General features: G+C 41.2%; 1 pseudogene; it reads right to left on the reverse strand.

The window, feature by feature from the left end:
- The window catches only part of LOC147459623 (uncharacterized), a 70,283-nt pseudogene extending 57,776 nt beyond the window's left edge, over positions 1-12,507 (reverse strand).
- Between the last annotated feature and the right edge of the window lie 200 nt (positions 12,508-12,707).

Consider the following 12,707-nt stretch of genomic DNA (forward strand, 5'->3'; position numbering starts at 1 on the left):
GGCGACGAGTCTAATGAGACCCTACCCATCACTACCAAGGGATTAACTATAAAGGGAATTCTTGATGGTGGTGCGGGAGTTAGCATCGTTACAAAAGATTGTTGGGAATCCATGGGAAAACCCCGCCTCAGTGTTACTAACATTGTGGTAAAGATGGCAAATGGTACCATAGCCAAACCTATGGGGATGCTCAAGGATCTTAAGATCAAAGTTCTAGGACACAAGGTACGACATACGTTCATTGTAATAGATTTCTCTAAACACCTTATGTCATATGAGATGATTTTAGGACGACCATTCATGAGGGAAGCACAAATGGTTCACGATTGGTCTAAAAATCATGTCTATTTGCAATTCCAAGACTCTGTCCTTAGAGTGGATTTGGTGACTGGTAAGGTACACCCCTTAGGGAGTAAAACCATTATTGATCATCGCTCTGACACCACAGTTCACTCGGCCCCACTACAATATTGTTACACTTGTAAGAAGGATACAGACATTGGCCAAGATTCTCCTTACATGGATGTGTTACCGGGTATGACTGAGTCAGACAATGTGGATTGGGTCCACCTAGCATCAACCATAGACACTTGGGGAAATAGGGGGACGACCTGGGTAACACCTGAGGGGGTTGAAATGCCTATACCCTTAAATATGCTACAAGCAATGCATATCGCTTCCGACAAAACTCATCCTAATGTAACGAAGAAAACATACAAGTGGGTCCCTAAAGCTTCTTTAGTGACCATAGCTAGTGCTAAAAAACAGAAGCCTTGTAAGAAACGTACCACTCGCTCCAAGAAAAGTAAGAAAATGTTGCGATGGATCCCTAAACGACTATTGGAAGCCCAAGGCTACTATCAAGGAAATGATCAAATCTGGGTGCCGAAATGTAGATTGTGCTCTTACCTAACACCTGATCCAAGTGAGCCCAATCCCGTAGCTCCAAAACGAATCAATGATCGTGGAAAGAAAAAAATCACAGAATGCTACACCCCCGTTCCCGACCTAGTTTGGGTACCAAAGAAAGAACGATTTGTTCTACCTAGCTCAGGAAGGGGGGAGTCCCATGAAGCTTCTAGCTCCTCATGTAATACATCCATAGAGGTAAAAGCTTCTACACCGCCTCCATCTATAGTAGTGGACCTCCATGAAGCTACAAAAGAATCCACACCTCCCAGTGTTCAAGAATCACCTGATGAACCACTTCAAGTTCGATCCTGGGAGAGTACCTTACCACCCTTGCAACTTGACGAGGCACCTAGGGTAATAGAAAACTACTGGCAAAAATCCTCACCTATTACCAACTGGAACAATTGGTTTCAGAGGGTGACAAGCTCATTTCAAATGGTATGATCTACCCAAGGAAGGGGGGAGTGTTTGCTAACATCAATCATTCACTCGCTCCCCTCTCAACCTTCCTCCCTGACCTCTCAATTCCAATCTTAGGGAATGTATATATATAGCCTTATACTCACAAAAAAACAAAAATAGTAAAGAGCAAGAGCGCCTAGCAATGAGAGAGCACCCTATCAGATCTTACATATAAGTCCAAATTCACCGTGTCAATTCAAGCAACACACAAAAACAACTCTTATGTTTTAAAGGCCTAACCAAATCTATCTGTCTTGTCAGAAATGGCTACTTCACCAGAGGCATGCACTTCTATTTTTGATGAAAGGTACCCTTTGTCTTTTCCTCAAGTGTTCTACGTATGCTACCCTATACTTTCTTGCGAATGGGATTTGATAGAGAGCTTTGCATGTGAGAGAAATTTTGAGGAGTTAGAATGGCTGATACATCTATGGATAACTAGTGATCCCTACCCAGTAGCGAATGTGTCTCCAATGGCACATGCTTATTCTTTTGCACAAGATGAGTATCCACGCATCATGAGGTTCTTGATTAGCATGCTTGCACAAGAGGATGATGAAGAGGAACTAATAGAGAACGAGGAAGACTATGGCCTCACGGACAACGATTTTATTTATCTAGATGATGAGGATAGAGGCCTAGCCTTAGGGTGGCCACCCGGTTTATATAATATCCTCTTTCCTTGATTCTAAAAGGGGTGACAGATAGGTAGGTTAGGGGTCTAGATTGTGTTTTGAGTTTGTTTTTTAGGAGTTTTAATTTTTCACACTGACATGCCTCCTAGAGGTATAGTGCCTGTTTTTGGATGTGTTAGGTAGGACTTATATGGATCTCCATCCACATGGCTGAGGACATCTGCTTCAACGAAATGAGCCACTCCATACCTCTAGGTGTACTACTTTCCATGATTCATGTTGGTGGATATGTGTAGTTGCTAATAATGATTTTTCATTCTTTGTTTGAGTGCAATAGTTATGATTGTTATCTGCCATTATAGATGTATAAATTTGTCTTTGCTTAAGTTGATTGAACTCCAGTTTAATCTTATGGATGAGCCTGGAGATTAGGAGACCGTGACTTTAGGTTAACTCATTTACTTGACCACTAGGCCTAGCTAATAAAATTATCCGAGTATTTGAGACCTTAGGAATGTTTTAGGCAGAGAAAGGCTTGCTCACTCAAACAACAAAAAACACTAGTGCGAATACCAAGGAAATGGAAGCAAAAAAAAAAAAAAAAACATAAGTGCCACAAATGAAAAATCTTATGCTGGAAGAGAAATCCTGGCTTGAATTGGTACTTCACTCACATGTATTGTCTATGGTACTAGAGCCCTAGAGGTTCCCACTGTGGGCGCTTTTCCTTGAGAAGCAAAAAACCCCGGACATACAAAATAAGCACACACGTCACATGATTGTGACCCAAAGCAAAAAAGTATTAAAAAAAGATAAAGAAAAATTAAAAGACTTCCATTGAGCTTACAATTAACATTTCAAGCTTTTGTTTGCAGTTGTGAGAGCGAGTTGGCTAATCAAAGCTGAAAAGCATAATTAGGGAATCTTGCATTTAGATAATCTTCTTAGCTTAGCTAGTACTAGAGTAGTTGTTTTAACCTTAGTCATAGCTAACTAATTGATAGACTCACCCATAAGCTCAAAACTCTTGATTAATTAATCTACTCAAAGTGCAATTTATTTGTCCTTAATGGCAGTCTAACATTTCATAAGTCTTGCAATTACTCATTTCCACATGTACTTTACATTCCCCTCATGATTTATGGCAATATAATTCCGCTTGCTAAAACAGTGACTTTGCCTTGCAGATTCAAATCTAGATGCTCTACAACATGGACATACCAAGCTTCAACTCAATAGCTTCCGAGGACGGAATCTACATCAGGAAGGGGGGCAATGTTAACCCTCGTGGCTCACGGACACCCTATCGCCTACGACGGACACTGTAACCATATTATTTATTTAAGTAGAGTCAGGCACCGGGCTTGTCGGTCCAATAGGGAAAGGTAGAGTGATCGCCGATGAGAGGCGCACTCTAACACGAACATGCTAGGGTTAGTTGGCTAAGCATGGGCGCCCAAGTGTGAATGGGGTGAGCTCCTATAAAAGCCAACTAAACCTAATTTTTACTCATTCTCTCATTTGTGCAATAGAAGAGTGCTCTTGCTCCATCTCCATCTTCTTCTTCTTCACCTCCTTGTGTGTGTGTGTGTGTGAGAGAGAGAGAGAGAGGGAGAGTGTGTGTGCGATCGAGCATTACGAAGGCACGACGGGGGCGAGGCGGTTGAGCGCGGCACGACTGCAGCTTCTTCTTCATCACGGCGAGGAATCCACCACGAAGGCGAGCGTAGAGCGGTGAGTGACACACCCTTTGCTCTCTTGAGCTTGCTAGTTTAGGCTTGTTGTGTGCTTGGAGCCGTTTGTGGCTCGCACACGGTGTATTGGCAAGTCCCTTGCTTCGACAGTGTGGCAAGGAGCGCACACATCACACTATCGAAAATTTACCATCCATGATAGAAAAATCATCATGACGCCACCACTCAGGGAAAGAACCACCAACCAAGAATCTTACAATGGTCTAGAAAATGCAAAAAGGATAGACCTCGCGGAACCAGGTGAAAAGTCTCAGCCGGTCTATATAGAAAACGATTTAGTCTCAAGGTCATTTCTGGGCACAGATCCCAACATTTTTCATCACACACGTTTTCTGAATGACCTTTACATGCTAGCCACCAAGTTTAATCACATTTGGACCAAAATTGACCTCATATGCATAAAAAACGCAAAGTTAGGGCATAGAGGCAATAATAGGCCATAGACCTACCAAAACTTGTCCAAATCACATGAAACTTGCACAACACATTTACAAGCACATAACCAATCCATCTGTGTACTCACATGCAAAATTTGGTGAAGTAGACATCCTATGAGTAGGATGTCTATTTGAAATTTTTGGCCTACAGAGGATGTTTGTCCATTCCAGATCCAATCACATTATCTTCAAGAGCTCATATACCAATTTTGAAGCCATTCTAATCATTTTTTACCCCCACCACCTTCAAGATAAACTTTTTTGAGCCCAAAAACACTACACAGTCTCTTAGAAGCATCAATCCTTGTCAAATCCAAATCCAAGAGCATAGCCATGTTCCATAGGCCAAGGACTACCCACATAACAAATCCCATGCCATTTTGATGAAATAGACATCCTAGGCGTAGGATGTCTCCAGCATAATTTAGACCTTATGTGCAAAGAGTGACATAATGGAAGTCAATAACATAGTGCAATGAGCCCATATATCAATTTTCAACCCATTTGGACATCACTTGCTACCTGTTATGGACTTTCTACCCAATTTGTGACCTAAAGTCTGAATCAGCCCAAAAATTTTCACTTTTTGATGCCCAAATCCATATCCAAGCACATAGCCATGTTCCATAGGCCAAGGACTACCAGCATGTCAAGTATCACCCAATTCTGATGAAAAAGACATCCTACACGTAGGATGTCTAGAGGGAATTTTTTTGCCAGAATTGCATTGTGATCACATGCACAGTTTCACAAGTTCCTTTTAAGCTTTATTTTCAATTTTCAAGTCATTTGGATAGATAAAACTTAGGTTCTCAGTTAATATGAAAAAAAAACGCTGACTTCGGACTACTGTGTGTAACAGGATCACTGGCAGTCGCAAAGTCACCAGCAAAGAAGAAAAGAATGACCATTAAGGATTACCTAGAAGAAGTGAAGCCCTTCATCATACCAGAAGGAACACTAAAGCCCACCAGCACATGGATCCTTGAAGATCTGCTAGAGTCCAACGACCTGAAGATCTACCAAGGAGTATTCAAAGACATTTTGAAGGGAATGTGATCGAGCTACCAATGCTATCGCGGAAACTCAATGAGTTTGTAAGAAGCAAGATGGCCGGGTACTTGGAGAAGATTGATCTCCACAACTATTTTGAAGCAGTGCCGACGGGGGTTGACATAAAGAGAGTCTAGGAATTTGTGACAACAATAAAAGAAGATGGAGTGGCCAGAGTAACCGATCTACAAGGCAGGCCAGAAATAGAAATAGTCATCACCGAGCAAGTGGTAGCAGATGCATTAGACCTCTCCAACAAGGGGGATAGTGTAACTAAAAGAAGACATGATGTCAAGGTGTACACTGAGAATAAAAGTAACTACACTTTTGAAGATATTGCCAACCCAAAAGTGGAAATCATGAGTCATTTGTACAACCAATACTTCCATATGTGTACGAAGCGGCCACAAAAGTAAAAAATGCCGCCAGGAGCAATTGCCACGACATTCACTTGGGCAATGATGAAGAGCACTCCAAAGCTAATCAATTATGCAGGATATATACATGACAACCTAGTGAAGATGGGTAACAAGAAGCCCACATATATTGTTCCAGGAGAACTAATCACTAAGGTGATTTAAGGGGCATTGCACATAAAAGGAAGATGGCCTGACCCTCCATCACAAAACAACTGGCTGAGGCTCAAAGAATACAAAGAAGACGAGCAACAAAAAGCACCAAGGGTTTCCACAAGATTGAAAAGATGGCTAGAGCCTGTTCAAGAAGAGCAGCCGGAGCAAAATAAGGGAAAGAAAGAATTTGCCCAAGTGCTGGAAAAAGAGACAAAGTCACAAAAAGAAGATAGACTAGAGCGGTTGATGGAGAGCTTTAGAGCAGAAAGGGCCCTTAAAGGCGATTTGAGTGAACTCTAGAAACCGTCTCTAGAAGCAATGTCGGGATCATCCCAAAGCGTGCAAAGGGACAGATTCGAAGATTACATTAAAATTATTGAGATTCTTGATGCCACAGCAGAAAATATCCCACATGTATATTTTACAGAAGAGGAAGTGGAGCTAGTAGGACAGAAACTGCTAGACGAGCAGGAAAGCCAAGAGAGAGAAAGGAAGACAAAGGCAGACCAAGATTTAAAGAAAAGCCTACATCAGCCCTGAGTCCAGTCCACCGCCCTCACCACCTCCTTGCAGCCCTCCACAAGAAGATAAAGAGAAGGAAGACAACCACGAAGGCCAGGAAGAGTCCAAGAAAGAACAAAGCCAGGAGAGGGAAGAGGTTAAACCCAAGAGTGAGGATCCAAAGCCACATGAAGCATACAACACATTTCTGGACCTGCTAGCTGCAAGATACACAAAAGAAGAGGCTGCCACATTCGCATTCGACTTGGCAAGCACAGGGCCTAAGGAGCAAATGCAAAGCATCAGGTTAGTAGAACTAAAAGAGAAGGCTACAGATACAGTGGACCTGCACCCCCCTCCAACGATTGGGATGTGGTGATGACAAAGTTAACCGGGTTAAGATCCCAGTCCACGGCCTCAGAAAGTGAGATGGCAACTCTCAAGGCCACTGAAGTGAAGATAAAACTGGAAGTAGACTCTTTACAAAGACAAAGTCAAAGGCAAAAAGAGAGAGAAGCGGAGCTATAGTCCAGTCTAGCAAAGGCATTGCAAAGATGCCAGGAAATGGAAAAAGAAAATCAGGAAGCAACCCAAAGAATGCAAGGAGTCGAAGAGGAGTGTAAGCAACTCAGCAAATCATTGATAGATCCGGAGAGGGAAAGGGATAACCTGACCCTACAGCTAGCTGAGGAGTCCAAAGAAGTTGAAGCAATGAAAAACGCAAAAGAAAAGGCGGAGTTAGATCAAGAAGCCAGCCAGGATGAGGTCCTTGAGCTCAAGGACCAGCTTAAAGTGAAAGATCAGACCATCCAAAGGCTACGGGCATCTCCTGCCAGAGTCAGAGCTACTAGCTCGACTCACATCACTACGGAAAGCCAAATTTATGAAGAATAGATGCAAGAACTTTAGAAAGAGCTGACTCTAGAGAAAAAGAAACGATTGATGATGGCAGAAGGGTCAATTGTTATGCAAACATGAATGGAAGAAGAACAAAAAGGCATGAAAGAGGAATTAGAAAGTATCAAAAGAAAGCTCGAGGAGACGGAGAAGATAAACGCCGAGTTGAATGACCTCCTCGTGAACATGGGAGAAGGAGCTGAAACAGAAAAACAAAAACTCCTAAAGCAGATTGAGGAGCTGAGAGGACAGCAAGCCGGAGAGCAAGAAGGTACAGGGCCAGCAGCCACTGAGGGCATAGATTTAGAAAATGTGGCAGATCCTATGGACACACCTATGCAAGAGAAAATCCCAGTAGGATCCTCTCAAGATCCACAAGATGTGACACAGGAAGAGGAAGAAAAGTTGCGTAAAGAAATAGAGTTGGAGATGAGAGAGACAACTAAGGAAGGCTTGGAATGGGAGCAGAGGGTTTTCAAATCCATGACCATCCAGAAGATTGACTCCAGCAACCTCAGGCGCGAATGGCTTTAGCCCTCTCTCCCATATCCTTTGCTAAAGTATGAAGCCGACACCATCAATAAGAGGATTAGAGAAGAGTCGACATTGCCACTGTACAACGTAGATATCTCCCAACCAGAAGGGGCTAGGTTAATAGTTGACTCTCAACCAAAATGGAGGAAGGTGTGGCTGACGAAGTACCTACAGTAGCTAATCCATTTGGTAGAGGCACCCAAAAACATCAAAGACAACCTCAGCTTTTGTCCTCTACCAAGGATCAGGATGTGGAAGGGCCAGGAGATATTACAAAGGAGCCAACCCACTTGGCTAAATTATCCTAAGCTCACCTGACCTTACGTGCATCATGATGAAGAAAATTTGCAAAACTCTTTTAGCAGTATTTGAAACATTCAAGCAAGGCCAGGTGACAAATAGTATCTTCTTCTTCCAAGATACTTATAGATGTGCCTATGATTTGTCTGGTCAGCCTTCCAAGGAGGTGATACATGCTTTGTATCAAAGGATAATGTTTCTGCCATCCTATCACCTCCAGGCCTTTGAAGAAGTGTTCTACATCGGCTTCTTCACTATAAACACTAATATTTTCGGCCCAACAATGATGAATCTACATTCAAGATATGAATCACTGATCAAGATGCGCGAAACCATACGATGAAGAAGCAGCTCAACAGCCATGTCGGGGACGACATGAGCAAGGAGGGGGGGAGTGTTAGAAGCTGGACACACCCTACGAAAACTGACTTCTCGGCAGATTATCATTTTTTTGTAATTATTCATTTATTGAGAAAACTTGACATTTCACCTTGTAAATATTGGGGCTTAATAGAAGTTTCCAAATTGTATCCCAGTTTTGATAGTTAGATTGAGTAGATGGTTGATTTGGAACTTTAGGGTTTGAGAATTGTAAGGTATTTATACCACTTTTTGACCTTAATGAAAAACCTTTTGTCATTTTTTTTTAAAAGGAAGTTTTGAAGTCTGTGAGTGAGTGTACTGTGTACGAGAGAGAGAGTGAGATTCATCTTGATACTACGTGTGCACTGGTGGTCGGAATCAAGTGCAAAGAAGTGCAGCGTGTTGCCCCCGACGAGAGCTACGCGCCGATACCTACATTGCGCGCGTACGTTCCTATTTTGTGAGCTCCTTCTACGAGCTTCATCTGGTGATTTGGTGAGCATACGTCATCCAATTTTGCATTGCAGCATATCCACGCATTCACATTGAGTAGAGCTACACATTAGGCACTTTAGATTTTGGAAACAAAGACCTGAAAATTTTGGCCATACATCCTACGTGATTTTGCACTGTGTATTTTGGGTTGGGATTTTGGTTCATAGACCTTAGGGAGAGCGACCTATTGGTGTTAGTAGGGTCTCCTTCAAGCTCTGTGGTGTTTTGGGATTTTTTTATGGGTGTTCGGCTCTAGAAAGCGTTGTAGGAAGTTTCCTCTTATGCACTCTTGAAGGCTGTGACTCAGACATTGGGTAGAGACCTCTGTAGGAATTAGTTAGGAGTCGGTCGAGTGTAGGTTGACACCTTATACTTTCTTCCATGCGCCGGCGGGTTGAGCTTCGTCCTTAGCTGAAAAATCTTGTTAGGTGAGGTCTCGCTATGTTGACGTCCATCGCGGCGTATCCGTCCAACAGTGTGTGTGTGTGTGTGTGTGTGTGTGTGTGTGTGTGTGTGTGTGTGTGTGTGTGTGTGTGTGTGTGTGTGTGTGTGTGTGTGTGTGTGTGTGTGTGTGTGTGTGTGTGTGTGTGTTGGTGTGTGTGTATCTGTTTTCCATGTATTCACCTTCTAACACGATATATATTGACTTATCTATATATTTATCATTTATAGTTTATATGTATCACTTTCATTTTCTACCTATCCACTATTTATCTATGTATCATCGTATTTTTCCATGTATTGACATTCTAACACGATAAAATGATCCCAAAACATTCATATATACACACACGCATGCATACCTACGCACATAAGATACACACACACACACACATGAATATATCTATATATTCTTATGTCATTGTAAATGTATCCCTTTCTCTTTATATCCATCCACTCTCTCTATCTCGCTATGCATGGACTATATAAGATAGAAGCATAAATCTAGAGAAATATTGGTGGATATATACATAATGAGAAGTAGATAGAGATTTAGTGGCAACATAGGTTTAATGAAAAAATAGAATGTATGCGTAGTTAGAGGTCTACTGGTGAGATAGATAGATCATAATATATAAGATAGAAGCATGAGTGTAGAGAGTTAATTGATAGATAGATACTAATTAGTAGATAGAGAATTAGGAAGCTACCAAATATATATATTGAGCCTATCTACCTGTGTATATATATATTACACACGCACACACACACACACTATATATATATCACACGCACACATACACACGCATATACATATCCACCTAATAACTATTCATTTATTTCTATATATTGACCTAGCTATCTACAATATATTATATATATTGACTGGTCAATCATGTATCTATGGCCTATCTATCAATAAATAGTAAGCTACATGATATATATATTAAGCCTATCTCTCTATGTATTCATGTATCCATCTATCTATCACGTCCCTATTTATTTATATATTCACCTATCTGTTATTGATAAATGATCCAAAACTCTATATTTATATGTTTTGACTTGTTATGTGCCTGACAAGCCACTATCCTCCTATCTCTCTATTCATGGACTATACATTTGTTTGTGCAAACATTTTCCTATATCTCATAATAACATTTTGTATATACTATATCCAATGTCCATCCATTATCACTTTACCTAGATTTTTATAATAAGTCTATCAATTTTTCTATTTTAGTCAAGGTGAGATAGATAGATAATATATAATATAGAAGCATGAATATAGAGTGTTAGTGGATAGATAGTAATAAGTAGATAAATAATCATTGGCAAGCTAATTATATGGACATATGTATGCACATACATACACATGCACTCATGTACATACACATACCATATATATATATATATATATATATATATATATATATATATATATATATATATATATAGAGAGAGAGAGAGAGAGAGAGAGAGATATATATATATATATATATAGAGAGAGAGAGAGAGAGATATATATATATATATATATATATATATATATATATATATATCCAATTGAAAAATAATTTACACCTATATAAGTACCCATCTACATATTTATCTATCAATATGACTATGTGTCTCCTTCTATCTCTATCCATCCACTCTCTATATTATATCTACCAATATTTATCTATGTATCTAAATATCTATTGACTTGCCTATATCATGTATCATAATGACCACATGCATGTATCTTTCTCTCTCAATTATCCATGTAATGGTCTATCCATGAATACTATATTATATGCTAGAAAATATATCTTTTGATCTATGTATTATATGTAATTAATTTTGATAAATAACCCCAAAAGATTCACACACACACACAGGATATATATCGACCTATCCTTGTATTTTTATGTATTATGAATGTATACCTTATTATTCTTTTGATCCTCTCTCTCTCTCTCTCTCTCTCTCTCTCTCTCTCTCTCTCTCTCTCTCTCTCTCTCTCTCTCTCTCTCTCCATGGGCTATCCATCTATTTAGATGAATATGCCACCTTACTACCGATCTTGCACACACCACCTACACCAACCTTTCCCTCTCTCACATGTTTGCGTAGCGATTTGATTGAGAAGCAGCCAAATATATATAAGAGGGAGAAGTCAATATGCAGCCGCCCACCCACCTGAGAGAGAGAGAGAGAGAGAGAGAGAGAGAGAGACAGAGAGAGAGATAGATAGATAGATAGATAGATAGATGGATGGATTATCGTCCACGGAGGTCAATATGACCTATGGGACCAAGAAAAAACATTACATCCGTTCTTTTTTGAGGTGAGGGCGTTGGATACATATGAGTCAGGGACTAAGGGTCCATCAAGGGGGAAGGAGGATGAGATCAAGAGAAGAATCCTAAGGGGAGTCAAGTGGAGGGGGGGCTGGCTTGGGAGTTTGAAACTCCTGAATGATGGATTTACCGCCGCGGTAGACTGCCCATTTACCTTGCTTTCGTGTGTCATGCACCTTTTTGAGCTCGCTTGCTTTAAGCTTGAGTTGGTTTGTAGTCAATTCCTCCGCAATCCAGAGCTTTGTCCCCTTGAGACGGTGGGATTGGTGTAGCAACCTTGTCCGTTATTCTTTGGTTTTGAAAGTAAGGATACATTGGCCAAGTGGTATATGCCTATGCGTGTCGTTGATCCAGGAGACAGTATCGGGCTCGATGTTGATTGGTTGCAGGGTGTCATTAAGCTTGGTGATGGCCTCTTCAAGGGTGTCCTCGATGCACCGGGGTGAAGAGAGTCCTCCAATTATGATCTTGAGGGCAAGGGAATCTTGTAGCCGACATTCTTGTAGGGCTGCTTGGATTTCGATGTCCATCTTCTTATGTGCTCCCGCATTTGCTTCTTGTTGAGCCACCTTGACAGTCTCATTGAGGGAAGCTTCAACTTCATGTTTCTTTGCAAGTAGAGTTGTGTTCTCCTTTGTCGCCTCCTCGAGATTATTCAAGCGTTGTTTGAGTGCATCATTCTCTGAAACATCATTGGCTGTGATCCTTGCGTCTTGGCGAGCGGCAGGGTCTTTCCGAGGTGAAGTTGCCGCCACAGCAAGAAAGCTCTTACGTGTGCTAGGGGTCGGTGTGTTGAAAGAAGCCATGGCTTGGTGGGTAGATCTTTAAGTGCTGTGTAGGGAGTGCATAGCCCCTGGAATTTTGACTCTCTGTACCCCTGTGAGGTGTTGTGCTTGTTATTTTCCAAATCAAGAGATTCTCTCACGGCCCTTGTGTTGTAGTCGCTCACTGTGTGACCAAGCTCAAGCCCTGAGAAGGCATTTTTTGATTCAGCTCGAAAAAAGGA

The sequence above is a fragment of the Adiantum capillus-veneris genome, chromosome 4, assembly GCF_014529385.1.
Source record: "Adiantum capillus-veneris isolate H3 chromosome 4, ASM1452938v2, whole genome shotgun sequence".
In the NCBI taxonomy this organism is placed as follows: Eukaryota; Viridiplantae; Streptophyta; class Polypodiopsida; order Polypodiales; family Pteridaceae; genus Adiantum; species Adiantum capillus-veneris.